This window comes from Rhipicephalus microplus, chromosome 5 (genome assembly GCF_043290135.1).
Source record: "Rhipicephalus microplus isolate Deutch F79 chromosome 5, USDA_Rmic, whole genome shotgun sequence".
Lineage (NCBI taxonomy): Eukaryota > Metazoa > Arthropoda > Arachnida > Ixodida > Ixodidae > Rhipicephalus > Rhipicephalus microplus.
Genome location: NC_134704.1, coordinates 195,450,322 through 195,465,018, shown reverse-complemented (window position 1 = coordinate 195,465,018; position 14,697 = coordinate 195,450,322). Strand labels below are relative to the sequence as shown.

Here is a 14,697-nt window from a genome sequence, read left to right as displayed (position 1 = left end):
TGTCTACAATCCGACCTTAACAACATTATTTCCTGGTGTAACCTCTGGCACATGGATCTTAACGTTTCTAAATGTAAATCAATGAGAATTTCGCGTAACAAACTACCTAGCCCTGATTACTTTCTTAAAGATACCTAACTAAAGTCAGTTGAATCTTACAAATATCTCGGTGTGCACATAACCAATAACCTATCCTGGGCGTGCCAAATTGAATATGTAACATCTAATGCAAACCGCATGCTAGGCTACTTGAAAAGAAATTTCTCGCTGTCCCCGTCTTCCTTAAAAAAGCAGCTATATATAACCTACGTGCGCCCTAGACTTGAATATGCTTCCTCAGTTTGAGACCCTGGCTATGTAACACTATCTAATAAAATTGAAGCTGTGCAAAACCGCTCCGTGAGGTTCATACTTTCCAACTATCACCGCACTTCCAGTGTTACTAACATGAAATCCAGCCTTGACCTTGCTACTCTTGCTACTCTTGCTACTCGCCAGAAATTTGCTCGCCTTTGTGTGCTGCATAAAGCGTATCACCATAACCCCATACTTAAATCACGCTGGCTAAACCCTCCTTTTTTCCTATCTGAACGCCTCGACCATCATTACAAGGTTCATATTCCGCGCCAAAACACCGTAACATACTCCCATTCTTTTTAACCAAAAACATGCCATGATTGGAACAACCTGCCTGTGTCACTAGTCACGATTACTAATCAGGAACGCTTTCGGGCGGCACTCGAAAATTTTATGCATTGATCTGCTCAACGCATTTTTTTTTTTTTCCCTGGTTTTGTTTGCTGCTGTTCGGTGCAACAGCAGCAAACATTTGTGTATCGCAGATTCGTTGTGCCATGTTGTAATTTTTTTTTTTTCTCGGTACTTTCTTTGTGTGTTAGATCGTCATTACGGTATTTTTTTTTTTTTTTGTCGCGGTGCTTCCTTCTTTGATTTTTTGATTCCTTGTTTGATTTGTCGCGGTGCTTCCTTTTTTTTTTTTAGATATTGTGTAAGCGTTGTCATTTACACGTTGTTCTCGAGTGTTGTACGCATGTACTGAATGTGATTTGTTTTTCACGTTTCAATTGTATTTTTTGTCTTCTAAACCCCCTCCCCTCTATAATGCTGTATGCCCTGAGGGTACAATAAATAAATAAATAAATAAATAAGTGGTCTGCCCACTTTTGCTCACACTTGTACCTTTAAGAGTGGCTTTGCGACATTGTGGACTTCCTCTGTAAACATGCTTTCACGGCACAGCAGGGCCTAGCTGCAGCGAAACTACCTTTCAAGAGAGTGACACGCAGTTAAAAATATTTTTATTCGTTCATTCTAAATACTAGAAAATTTTGAACATTTTAGTTTCCTGTTGAAGCAAATTAGAATAGTCAAAGTGCTTGAATAATCACCTACTTATATACAGGAGAACGGAAGACAGCTAAGCACTGCAGAAGGAATTAGAAAATAAACTATGCTAGCCGGTACTCTAGTTGGCATTCAGCGAAAAACGTTAACCTGGACAGGCCACATTAAGCTTAAGGTGGGCAACAGCGGCCTGTTAGAGCAATCAAAAGAAAAGCATGAGAAATGCAGCCGAGGACTGCAGAGAGTTGATTGGCGTAATCACAGAAATAAAAGAAAGTGAACTGGAGATTTTGCTGTGATCATAAAGTAGGCCAAGCATAATGATGATGATGAGTACACTGGACCAAATGCTACATTTGTAGTGTGTAAAATACAATACATATCTTCCAGCTCTCCTTTTACTGAAGCATATACCAATCAGTATAGTACATGGCGGCTCCATGTTTACCCACATCAAAACAATGGACAGGCATGCTGAATGCGCAGAGGCAAAGAACCTCTGCCAAACCATTTGACCTTTAGCTCTTACTCCCCTTTCTATAGAAGGTAATAAAACTTGAAACAATCTTTCACCCAATTTCAGCATTTCCCCACGTTGGCATGAGTCAGCAAATTCACCGGATGATTTCGACTGGCACATTATATTTTTGCTAATACTCACATTTAAAAAATGTCATGTCCATATTAAAGTACAACTTTGGTGTTTTCTACAATTGTTGAAAAAAGAAAGGGAGTAGAAGTTTACACTAGCCATGTAATTTTTCAGAAGCAGCAAGACTGGTTGATCTTATGAGCTTAGAGTGGCCTTCTTGGCTGATGCCAGGTCTTTGCTCGGTGTAGACAGAGTTAGAGTTGAACCACGGCCTGTCCTTGCAAGAACATCCATACTCCAGCGTGAGGCCTAACGTGCAAAGCTGCTTGGGATAGGTTTTTTGTTGCTTGTACTCAGCACGGTGGCTACGCAAACTGTTTCCATTGGTGGGCGCTGTCGATAAGCAAAGCTGCGTGAAATGTGATAAACAACGGCGCATATGACTTCTGCGGATGCCCAACATTTCACCTGAAGCTTTGAGAGTTTCGTTCAGAACTCGATCTAATGAAAGGTAAAAAAAAACTTGTTGTTGGGCGAGTTGGTAACTCGTCATATTGTAAAAAATCCCACAAAACACTCACACACTCTTTCACACGAGAAACATAGACCACACACAGAGCTCACTACCAACTGTTACAATATAGCAAAACATAATTTAGGAAAGTTTCAGATCTAACAAAGAAATATTCATTCTGTAAAAATTACCTCTAGCATTCAACATTGTCATTATTCCAAATTAATAAATTAACCTGGCTGTCAAATTCAACCTAATCAAGTTTTTTGTGAAGTAATAAATGAGAAAAAAATGGTGATCTTATTTTAATTTCGGCACAGATGGCTTTTTCTTCTAGTGCCATTTCTCACGCGATTTCGTTAAGACACCTAGGTGCTTTAGTTTCAGCCACAACTATATTTTGACTAGACCACGGACTTGGCAGTTGGCGAAGCTCAGGCTTGCCAGATGCAATGGTGGTTGCTTTCATTTATTTCATCATTCACAGAATTTACTTACAAATTAGGCGCACCCCCAGTTTGGTCAAGACAAATCAGTTTTTTTTTCTATTTCCACCAATATAGGGCGCAATAGTTCTGTCTTCGCACAGCTCTGTGGGCTGACTCGTTAAAGGGCCGGTAAATAGCCCCGGGGTAAAAAAATTTTTAAAAAGAGATATATGTGCAGTTTTTCTTTGCAAACATGCTGCCGCAAAAATTTGGTGAATACATGCCATATTAAAAACATGTTATATTACAGGGGTTAGAACATCGGTCTGAGCATCGTTTCAAATTATCGCACGGCCTCGCCCCTCTTCTCCCTTCCATGAAGGGGAAGGCGTTTACCATCGTCGTGACTCCGCCCACTTCAGCAACGTGACCCCACGTCAGCGACTGACGTCATCAGCGAACTCGATCAGTCGCAACGCACTTCCGCTTGCTGCGAAGCGTGGTTGTTTGTTTACGGTTTGCGGCACCAGCCCCGGGTCAATCGTGTAAGCGTCAGGTGCGAAGTGTTGACCACAAACGATCAGGTCCCCGACCTACATCTCTGGATGGTGGATTTTCTTGAGCCATGCAGCGCGAAGGCCCAATTGTGAGGCACTCGGTGCCGATGCTTCTCCGCCGCGCCGAAATCCAGTGAGCGAGCCGCCCAGTTGCTCGATTTGCAGCCGACGACAGAGCAATGCTTTTTACCCATGTTGCTGATGTCAAGGGCGAAGTACGTTCGTATGTGCGCACAGGCGCTGTAGTTGAGCGAAAAGTGCACACGTGCACGCGACAACTCCGAGGCTGGTTCTTTCAACGCAGTGTCAAGAAACAAAGGGCAGTTTCGTAGCTGTGGGTGGGAACAGGAACTGACGTTGACTTCACTACTGTTTTTTCACACCTGATTTAGACAAATCGGCGAGCTGCGTGCTACATCACATCGCCAATCGCCGAGTTGACGTCACTGCATGTGCAGGGGGGTCGGTCAGGCGTAGGAAAAATGCGCAGGGATCGTTTTTAGAAATAGAGGCTCTGCGCGGGGCGCGGCGCTGTAATATTCAGAAATCCTGATTGCTGCGGTCTAATCTACGAATTGCCAAGGTTGTATGGAGGGTGTAAAAAAAAAAGTCGGAGCCTGTTTAGTGGCCCTTAAAGATTGGACAGAGTACCCTTGATCTGTCCAATGTGAGTGGGGAACCAGACGATTGTGTGTTGCTGTACTTCCTTATTTCGTAGGATCCGCAAGGCTGATTCTGAGATGGTACCCTTAGCGAATGCTCCGGCTGTTGATCTCGAGTCACTGTATATTGTTTTCCCATCGTTTAGCCAGGCCAAGGCTATTGCGACCAGTTTGGAAACCTTGGCCGTTGTGGTCTGGACTGTCGAGGAGTTTGTGACAGTGCCATCTTGATCAACAATGAGTGCAACGAATGCTTTTCCGTTCAACCATGCAGCGCCAGCAAAACAGCAACTCCAGGCATGGGCATGGGCATGCATCCTCCAGGAGGGCTTTATCCCTAGCCCATTGTCTGCCTACATTGTACTCGAGGTGAACATTGCGAGGAGTATATGTGCCACGATAATAAGCTGTCTCTGTTCTAGAGGACTGCTGCAGTTTGTGATCTATTTCTGTTGAGTGAACTCCAAGCTCTCTCATGATGTTTTTCCCAGGCACTGGTTGGTAGAATGTATGGTAAACTGCACCTTCTCTTATGACTCAGCTATTTTTTCTAGCGTGTTGTGCCCGTTGTGATCGAGCAGCCTCTGTAAGCTCGTGTACATGGGAAGCCCAAGGGCACTCTTGACCGCTTTTCTTATCAATGTGTTCAGTTTGTCAAACTCTGATCTCAGCCAGTTGAGCAATGCCGCGACATAGGTGACTTGACACATCACGAAAACATGCACCAACCTGATGAGGTTGCCCTTGCGTAGTCCTTACTGTCGGTTTGCAACCCTTCTTATCAACCTGAGTGCGTTGTTCGTTTTCTTAGTAAGTTCCCGTACAGTCTGGTTATTTGAACCATTTGATTCAATCGTCATACCTAGTACGTTGAAGGTGTCCACACTGGGGATGATACCACCATCATTTGTCTTTTGAGTGATCTCGATGTCCTCTACAGGCCTCCAACATTTCAGTATGATGCCCCTGTGTTTGGGGCTGCACAGTAGCAGCTCTGATTTCTGTGGCGAGCATCGGAGTCCGGTTGGCCTGAGCTAATCTTCGGTGAGCTTGATGACATCTAGAAGCACAGCTTCCAAACGCCCATCATTGCCACCGGTGCACCACATGGTGACGTCGTCTGCATATATAGTATGATTAATGACATCATTGTCTAAGAGTTTTCTCAATAAACCAATCACAATGAGGTTAACGCGGGTTGGGGATATGACCGACCCCCGTGACTTACCTCTAGGACCAAGCTTAACCGAGTCCGACGCGAGGTCTCCCACTTTAAGGATGGCTTTTCTACCCGCCGAGAAGGATCATGTGCAGTTATGAAGTTCTTGCCCAGACCAAGGCTCGAAATCGTTCCCAAAATATAGGAGTGTAAGATGTTGTCGAAAGCCCTTTCTAAGTAATGCCCAAGGTTGGATCTCGTGTCTCTCGTTTTACGATCAATGACCTGAACCTTGATTAGCTTCATGGCATCTTGAGTAGAAAGTCCAGGTATGCCTCCTATCATGCTGCGCAGATAGACGTCCTTGTCTTCCAAGTACCGGGAGAGCCTGTTCAGTATTGAGTGGCTGGCTAACTTCCCCCACTCGAAGTGAGCAAGATGGGCCTGAGATTGTGGAGACTGCATGGGTGGCTTTCCAGGCTTTGGAGTGAAGATGATGGTGGTTTTCTTCCACAGTGCTCGAACATTAGCGTTGATGACTTGTTCATGAACTCTGTGGGGGAGCACGTGCGGACGGCCGCACGCGCTCTCTGACAAGGCCTTGGAAGAAGAAGGTCGAACCCGCAACTCCCTGCGAGCCGAGGATGTCAACGACGAAGAAGTAAGCGTCTACTCTTGTTTCCGTAGTGTCTCTTCGCGACATTTGCGCGCTATTGCTAACGCCTAACAATAGAGTGTGGTTTTGTTCACCTAGCCTGTTGCCTTATTCGCCCGAACCCGTGTAGCTGCAATGAGACTAGCTACGGATAGGGGATATTAATCGTGCACGGTACTACTGTGTGCGGCTAAAACATTAGCTAGGCTTATGCATCAGCCGTGCATGGGACGGACCCCCCACACCTGGCCCCCAACGTAACCAATATGGGAACGCGGCTAGTTTTGTGGACGCGAGCAACTACTGACACTCCCCCACACGTAGGATAACAGGCATGTCCGAATTCCAAGATTTGTCAATGTTGTCTGATGTCGCGTCCCAGAGTGGCGATCCTTTGGCTAACGCAGGGGCACTGTTAGGACTTTCCGACAGCGTATATTTTGGTCGTTTCACGCGGCATGATCAAGAGGGTGCAGAGATCGCACTAGCAGAGATTAGGCCTACGACGGAAAGCGTCACGCATGGCGCTCTGGCATCTCGCGACGCAAACGAGGAGGAGCCGCCACAAGTTGCTCAGACGCGCGCCGCAACTGTAGGCGAGTCTGCGGGCAACAGTTTGCCCCCAAGCAAGGTACTCTAACAGAATGTGCTGTCAGTTATGCAGAGCCTCGCGAGTGCCCTGCAGAACACAGCGCAGGCCCCCGTGCAGATTGTGCGACCACGTGTCAAGGTAGACATACCTACCTACACGGGTTACCATGACTGCAAGAGCGCCAACGAGTACCTTGACCGGTTGCTCCATAATCAGCATGCGATGGAGCTTTCTGTCGCTAAACTTCTCGAGCGCGTGGTCCCAGTGTCGCTCACGGAGCAAGCTCACGGAGCCCGATGGTACTGACTAATTGGACATCACGCCCGCACGATAGAAAATTTGCATGACAGCTTCTGTGGCGAATTCCTACCGGCTAATTATGAGAGGTGTTTGCGGAGGGAATTGGAGCTACGCACCCAGCATCCGGACGAATCCTTGCTGGAGTATGTACGGGCGATGAACAAACTGTATCGTCTCGCCAGCCCTTACGCCACCAACGCGGAAAAAGTCGAGCGCGTTACGTGTCAAGTACACCCGAATTTTCCGGCGCACTTCAGGGTATGTAAGTTCCCAAACCTAGAAGAGCTCGCCACCGAGGCGAAGCACTACAAGGGGACATCTTCGCTGCGCAATCGTATCGCCCACATCCACCCGCAGCGCAGTCAATTGAGCCTCACTGTGTGTGCAATGGCAGCGCGGTAGTTTCAGAAGCGTTTAGGGGTAAGGCGTCAGCATCGTTCGCTGATGAGCACGCACCACGCGATTGGGAGGTGTCAGACCGCGCTTTGGACCCCTACGCGTACGTGCTCCGTTCGACCCACGCCAAGACAATCCGAGGGAAGAGCACGCGGTCCACACGAGGCCTAACGAGTGGCGCAACCCAAAGAGAGGGCCACCTGATCTAGGCGACTTAGGTGTGGTATCCGCGGTCCTTGCTATCGGTGCGGCACGCCGGGGCACATCGCCCACAAATGCGACCGCACACTGGGTCAGGAGCAAACACGCTGTTCGGGAAACAGACGGCGCCGCCGGTGATCCACATCAGACCCCACATGGCAATCAGTAATTCCACCGATGCTTTATCACTTGCACCATCAGTCTGTCGCACAGGTGAGGCTGTAGAATCGCCCGTACTGCTAATCACATTAACGATAGCTCAAAAGAAGTTCGTAGCACTTCTGGATACTGGGGCAAGTGCTTCTTTGTTCGGCGACGACGTGTTGCACCACCTCCGCGAAAACAACATCCGCTTGAGACAGAGCAACACCATTTCCTGCCTTGCTACTGGCACAGCACAATAGAGCGGCTAGGCTAGTGATCCCCTGGGATAGACGCGTGAGGCGACAAAATTTCGTGCATCTTCCTGGGCTGTCAATGTTTCTAATCCTGGGTCGAGACTTTCTTGCAAAGCCGGGTGTTGTCCTTGATATTGCAAATGGTGGTTATCGCGAGCACGACGGAGACGCGCTTGAGCTTTTCTTGAAGGCCCCCGCATCGACAAAGGCATGCCAATCGCAGAAAGAGGTGCGAGTATGGGAGAAGGAAAGCGCGTCGAGAAAGCGAGTAACCACGCTGCCGGAATAATGTGCTGCACTGCAGGGAAGGGCAGTGCACCCGCTTTCGGTAAAGGCACAAAGCCTACTAGAAGGGGAACGAGTGCAGCTGTTGTCGCTGTTGTACGAGTATGAGACGATGTTTACTGACTGTCCCGGCCGCGCTACGCTAGTCAAGCATAGAATTGACACGGGTGATGCACGAATTTGGATATGCAACCACCGACCGATCAGCTTGGCTAAGCAGAGAGCACTTGACGCCGCCTTGAACGAACTCATTGACACAGGCGTAGTTGCGAGGTCAAACAGCCCATGGGGTTTCTTGGTAGTTCTAGTTCCAAAGAAAGATGATACGTATCGCCTTTGTGTAGACTACCGCAGGCTGAATGAGGTTACGAAAAAGGACGCGTACCCTCTTCTCTCCATTTCATCGCTAGTATCCAACCTAGGCGGGGCGAAGTGCTTCACTACGCTCGATGCTAGCCGTGGATATTTTCAGGTTAAGATGGACGAGCGGGATAAAGAGAAGTCAGCTTTCACGTGCCACAGGGGACTTTTCCAATTCAGGTGAATGTCTTTCGGCTTGGTGGGAGCTCCCACTAGGTATCAGAAGCTAATGGACTGTGTTTTGGGCGATGCAAAGTGGCAGCAAGCACTCATATATCTAGACGACATAGTGGTTTACTCGAAAACATTTGAGGAGCACTTTACCCCTTTGAGAGACGTTCTAGAAAGGCTGAGGAGTGCGGCCATCACACTGAACCCGAACAAGGCTCAGATAGCAGCAACCTGAATAACATTATCGGGATTCACCCTTGACGAGGGTCGCATTTTGCCGGATAAGAGTAAGCTTGAAGCGATAGTCAGCTATCCACTGCTAAACAATATTGGTGAGCTGAAGCGCTTTCTGGGGATGGTGAACTTCTATTGCCAGTTCATTTTAGATTGCGCGGAAGTGCAGGCACATTTGACGAAGCTCTTGAGGAATGGCGGCTTGGAGCCAAAAGCAGGAGGCCGCGTTGCGTCTCCTCACGGAGTTGCTGGCCAACACGGCTCAGCTGCAGCTACACGATTTGAACAGGGAGTTTGTGATTCACACAGATGCAAGTGACGTCGGCTTAGAAGCAATTCTGCTTCAGGAGCATGAAGATTTCATCTGACCAATTGTGTTCGCGAGCCGTACGTTGACGCCGTCGGAGAGGAACTACTCAGTAACCGAGAAAGAGAAAGGCACGTTGGGCATTGCTGCTGCAGCGTTACAACTTTACCATTCGCTAGTGCAAGGGTAAGAACAATGCCGCGGCTGACGCACTATCGCATGCTTGAGTCCGACACAAGGCAAATCACACAACTAATTCGGAACGAACTGAGAGCGAGACACTCGCGCTAACACGAACCGCGGAGCAAACTTAAGTTCGAAATAGGAGCGTGAACCACGTAGAGGCTGTCGTTAGCGCAGAGATTGTTTTCCGCAGAAGGGAACAGTTACAAGCTCAGCAGAAAGATCCATTTTGTCGAAAGGTGTTCGACGAGGCTCCGGAAGCCGGGTGGTAGCGAGGCCACCGCGCACAAGAGGGCAGCTGGTATTGCTGTCGGGGCGGAGCGCTCGGCAACAGCTGGTAGTGCTGTTAGCGTGCTGGATTCATATCTGCTGGATTCTGACGGTGTCCTGCTGAAGTGCATCCCATCTGATGATGACACAAGTGAGTCATTTAAAGTCGTGATACCGCGCACGTTGGGAGGAGCACTTCTTCGCTACTTTGATGACTCGTGCATTTCTGGGCAAGCGAGCAGCCCTAAGACATGCTCAGTTGTGTCGCCTCGCTACCTGGCCGGGTATGAACAAGATGGGATTCGCTACGCCCGTTCATGTCGTGTGTGCCAAAGCGTCAAGCCACAAGACGGACGTCCACCCGGCCTCATGCAACCGATTAACAGTCAGACTCCCTGGCAAATCGCGGCATGTGATGTAATGGGCCCGTACCCCACAACTCTTAGCAGAAAAAAGTTCTTGCTAGTGATCATGGATCACTTCACTAAATGGGTGGAACTTTTTCCGCTTAGAAAATTGACGGCTCGAGTGATTTTAGAAAAGTTGATGGAGGTTTTTACTAGGTTCGGGTTCCCAGAGCAGCTGATTATAGACAACGCATCTTATTTCACTGGGAAGGTGTTTGTCGACACGTGCGCCGCGTTGGGCATTAAGCACAAGAAAGCGACCACCTAACATGCTCAGTCGAACCCCACGGAGCAAGTCAATCGCAACATCAAGCACATGTTTGTTGCATTCTCTGAGACTAGGATAACTACCTTCCAGAGATTGGTTTTGCATTGCGATCGACCGTGAACTGATCGACTGGGTATGCGGCTTCTTCTATGAACCTGGGGAGAGCACTGCCAAATCCGATGGAGACCGTACTTTAGGATCGCAGAGGAGTTCCAGTGGCGACATCAGCACGCGCTGAATATGCAACGCAGCTGCACGAGAAGCTAGCGGAAGCTTTACATAAGGCTCGGTATAATCTCGGCACTGCTAGGGCACAGCAGAAGGTGCAGTACGACCACACGCATCGGAACGTATGCTAAGAAGTGGGCGATCTGGGGCTGCGGCGCCATCATGTTCTTAGCGATGTTAGCAAACAGTTTGCTGCCTCACTAGCACTGAAATGATCCGCGCCGTACCAAGTGCGAGAGAAAGTTTGCTCGCTCGTTTATCGGCTCGCGAACATGAAAGGCAAACCGAGCGGCGGACCTGTGCATGTATGTGACTTGAAACGCTACGTGGCACGGGAGGAGCATGAGAACTACAACATGTCCCCATCTAAGCCGCGTGCGGCGGGCGGGTGAGATCACTCGACGCCGAGTGAGAAGTCCGGAACCACGTTACTTCCTGTGTAACAGGCGAAGACAACTCTCCACGGCAGGGCGCGTTTTATATGCTCGACGCGAGATGCAAGGGCTCGCGCGCAACACATGTGCAATTGTTAACCTGTTCTTTTTATGTGTGGACTTTTACCAAGCAGATGGAGAGTCGAAAGGGAAAGAGGTGCCGCCGGAACAGCTCGGAGAGGAAAGCACTCTTCTCATGGGATCACCCCAAAGATAAACCATGTCTTCATCGCGGCCGCACTCAACAGAGCAACGTTACTTCCAACCTACCCCATCGCCCTCATCGCCGGGCCTGTACGCAAGAGGCGCCAGGGTGACCAACCGCCAGCCCCGTCGGGAGAGCCAGCCGCCTCGAAGCCGCTATCACGAGCACAAGCCTACCTAGCCGACCCATGGTTGTCCGGACAGCCGTATGGCCTCTGCTACCTCGAGGCCATGGCGAGGCACGCGGAGACGACTCTCGAGCCTGCCAGAACAGTGGAGCTGTGACCCGATGTGGCAGCCCAGACCATGCTAGAGAGAGCAGCCTGGGGCGAGTGCTGACCGAAACCTGTCACCAACTGGCTACACTCAGTCGGCACCAGCCCCTGAGTGGCGGGATCAACGGGCGCGGTCCAGAACTGAGTGATACCAGCACCGGATCAAGGGCGGCAGTAATGGCGGCGAAAGCGACAGCAGTGGCAGTAACCGCGGAGGAGCTGACAGTGGTGGTGATGACTGGCCATGACGCAAGTGGGCACAGCAGCAGTGGTGATGGCTACTTTGGATGCAGCGGCGACAAGTGGGGGCACCGGCTGCATCTACGGCAGATGGTCAACTGCAGAAGGGCACGGATTGGGACCCATCGTCCTAGCCTTTCTCGATAATGAATAACAACATATTCTCATGCTGCAGTCTCTGTCGTTCGGGGGCCTTCTTAAGGAGGGAAGGATGTGGGGGAGCATGCGTGCCCAGCCTCTCTTTCCCTTTTTACGGCAGCGTGGAAGCCTAGTTGCGGGAACACCTCTAACGCTGGCACTAACGATTCCCCCTTTCCCGGTACGCAGAAAGCGTTTCCCCTCTCTCAGGGAGAAATGATTGATATGTGGGGTTTAACGTCCCAAAACCACCATATGATTAAGAGAGACGCCGTAGTGGAGGGCTCCGGAAATTTCGACCCCCTGGGGTTCTTTAACGTGCACCCAAATCTGAGCACACAGGCCTACAACATTTTCGCCTCCATCGGAAATGCAGCCGCCGCAGCCAGGATTTGATCCCGCGACCTGCGTCCCTCAGCGAGAGGTATTATGCTCGTGAGGGAGAAAGAAACCGAGTCAGTGGACAAAACTAGTGTGCGGACGACCGCACGCACTCTCTGACACCGGCCTTGGAAGCAGGAGGTCGAACCCGCAAACCCCTGCGAGCCGATGACAAGGAGTAAGCGTCTACTCATGTTTTTGTACTATCTCCTCGCGACATTTGCGCACTATTGCTAACGCCTAGCAATGAAAAGTCATTTCGTTGACCTAGCCTGTTGCCTTATTCGCCCGGCATGGGATAGACCCCCGTGCATGGGCTGGACCCCCCACAGCTCAGTGAGGTGCTCTATCAATTTATCATCCAGGTTCCCAAAGACCTAGTTAGTGATCTTGCCTGGACCGATTGCCGATCTGCCATTTATGTCGTGTAGAGCCCGCCTGACTTCTTTATCTCTAAACTCCGTGGCCAAATCTAGGTTCTCAAATCCCTCATAATCCATGAGGGGACGATCATCCGTAGGGCTAGAATCCACCTTAAGGTACTTACTTACAAGCGCCCGTAGAACTTCGTTGTTCAAGGATTCCTGTCTGGCTATGTGAAAAATGCGTCCTAACGCACTTCGTTGATTTTACTTGATATTTATCTCATTCAGCACGTGCTTGAGAAGGTTCCAGGGCCTGGCTCGGCATATTTGACCATTCACGAAATTACAGACATGGTCCTTGCAATGCTCCTCTATTTGTTTTGTTGTTGACTTCAGCAAGCTTGTTGCGAAGGGTTCTGTTGAGATGCTGTTTTTTCCATCTAGACGAGAGGGATTGCTTGGCCTCGATCAGATGTGCTAGTCTGCTACTCATCTTCTCGACCGAGAGTCTGTGGTAACTTCCTTGGTGGCAGCCTTGATATCTTGTGAAATCTAATCAATCCAGCATTCGAGATCAGGCTCCTTCTTGTCTTCCACATCATCTCGCCTAATCTTGCGAAATTTGTCAGTGACTACAAACTTGCGCGGTTTTCTCTGCTCTACCCGCAATGTCGTAGCCAAGATGTAGTGGTCAGTGCCCAGGTCTAATGTTGAGGCTGACCCACTTCGCTTCCGCCACTCCTCTGACAAAGGTTAGGTCAAAAGTAGCATCCCTGCTAGCAGACGTAGCTCATCTAGTGATGTATCACGGGTCGGTGACAAGCATCAGGTCCCAATTGAGCACCCCTTTCCAGAGATCTTCTCCCTTGTGTGTATCATATGGATAGCCCGAGCTGTGATAAAGAGCGTTAAAGTCGCGAGCAATGACGAGCGGTAAGTCTCTGGCGAGCTGTACTGTCCTGGAGACTAGGGTCTTGAAGAGCTGCCTCAAGTCTTGGGCTGCTGTCAACGCTCAAGATGAAGATACCCCTACTCATGGATCCAGGAATTGTTTTTTATCACTATGTATTCAATTTTACTTGAAGCCACAAACAGGTTGTGGGTGATATATGTTAGCTTCCTGCTTATCAAGACATCGAAGTCTCTTCGTTCTTTGTGGTCTTCGACGGATCGGTAGCTGGGTAGCGCTATGCTTCTTATAGTGATGTTTGTTTTACTTATGTTCTAAAGTTGTCACATTCGGGCAGAGTCTGTACGTACAGAAGTTGGGCATCTGTATGTGGCAAAGGGTAGTCCCAGTGCTACGTAATATATTTCTTGGAAAAGTGGATTGAGCCCTTGAACAAGATTTCGAGTGTAGTGCATGACATTGTAACAATGTTGGCTCAAATGCAGCGTCCCCACGCGGCACTGATAGTTGTGTTGAGCTGTGCAAGCCTGGCACAGCAAACGGGGTGGCCATTTTGGAAAAAATAAAACAGTTCGTTCTGGGCAAAGGGCTCAACAAGTTCTCGTGTTTTTCGCGGGCCTTATGGCCTACTGTTCACGGCAGTCACTACCACCAGAGTCCTTCAATGCTTTTCTGGTCACGAAACTCCGGCCGAAGTTTCATTCAGGGACAAAGGCTACCGCTAGGATCGCCGCTGTCGCGATGCTTGCTGGCCGGCTGTTTCTCCGTCGGCAACGCGCCTGCTTTCATTTCCACCTGTAAAAACGCGAGCGAAGTATGCCTATTTTTGAGTCAGTTGTTGTCATGTAGCTTAGCTGTGAAATTCAGGCAAGTCCACGGGTATTACAGAGGCGTATGTGTTGCAGCGTTCGTTTGTTGCGGCTGGCACCGCTACGCTCTCGCTTTGAGAAGGCGGACATCTCGCGTTTTCAATTTTTGATTAGCCTTTGCAGCCGCCTGCATGAATTGAGTTAACTAGCGCCAGAATTAAATCTGTATTTAGCCCTGGGTGACATGCTGCGCTGAGCAAATAGGTGTGCAAACGTACAGCCCGTTGGGTTAGCGCTGTGTTTTCGCTACTTGATAGCGCACTAATAGGCAGTTTTAACATATCGTTACGGTGTTTGCGTTACCGTTGTTACCGGAGGTGAAGCCTGTACCGGTAAGTTACCGTTCGCG

General features: G+C 49.3%; 1 protein-coding gene across 1 annotated transcript in view; it reads right to left on the bottom strand.

The window, feature by feature from the left end:
* Window positions 1-14,697, bottom strand: part of LOC119173585 (decapping and exoribonuclease protein) — a 224,770-nt gene that overhangs the window by 114,350 nt on the left and 95,723 nt on the right. The gene's annotated exons all lie outside the window — the stretch shown is intronic.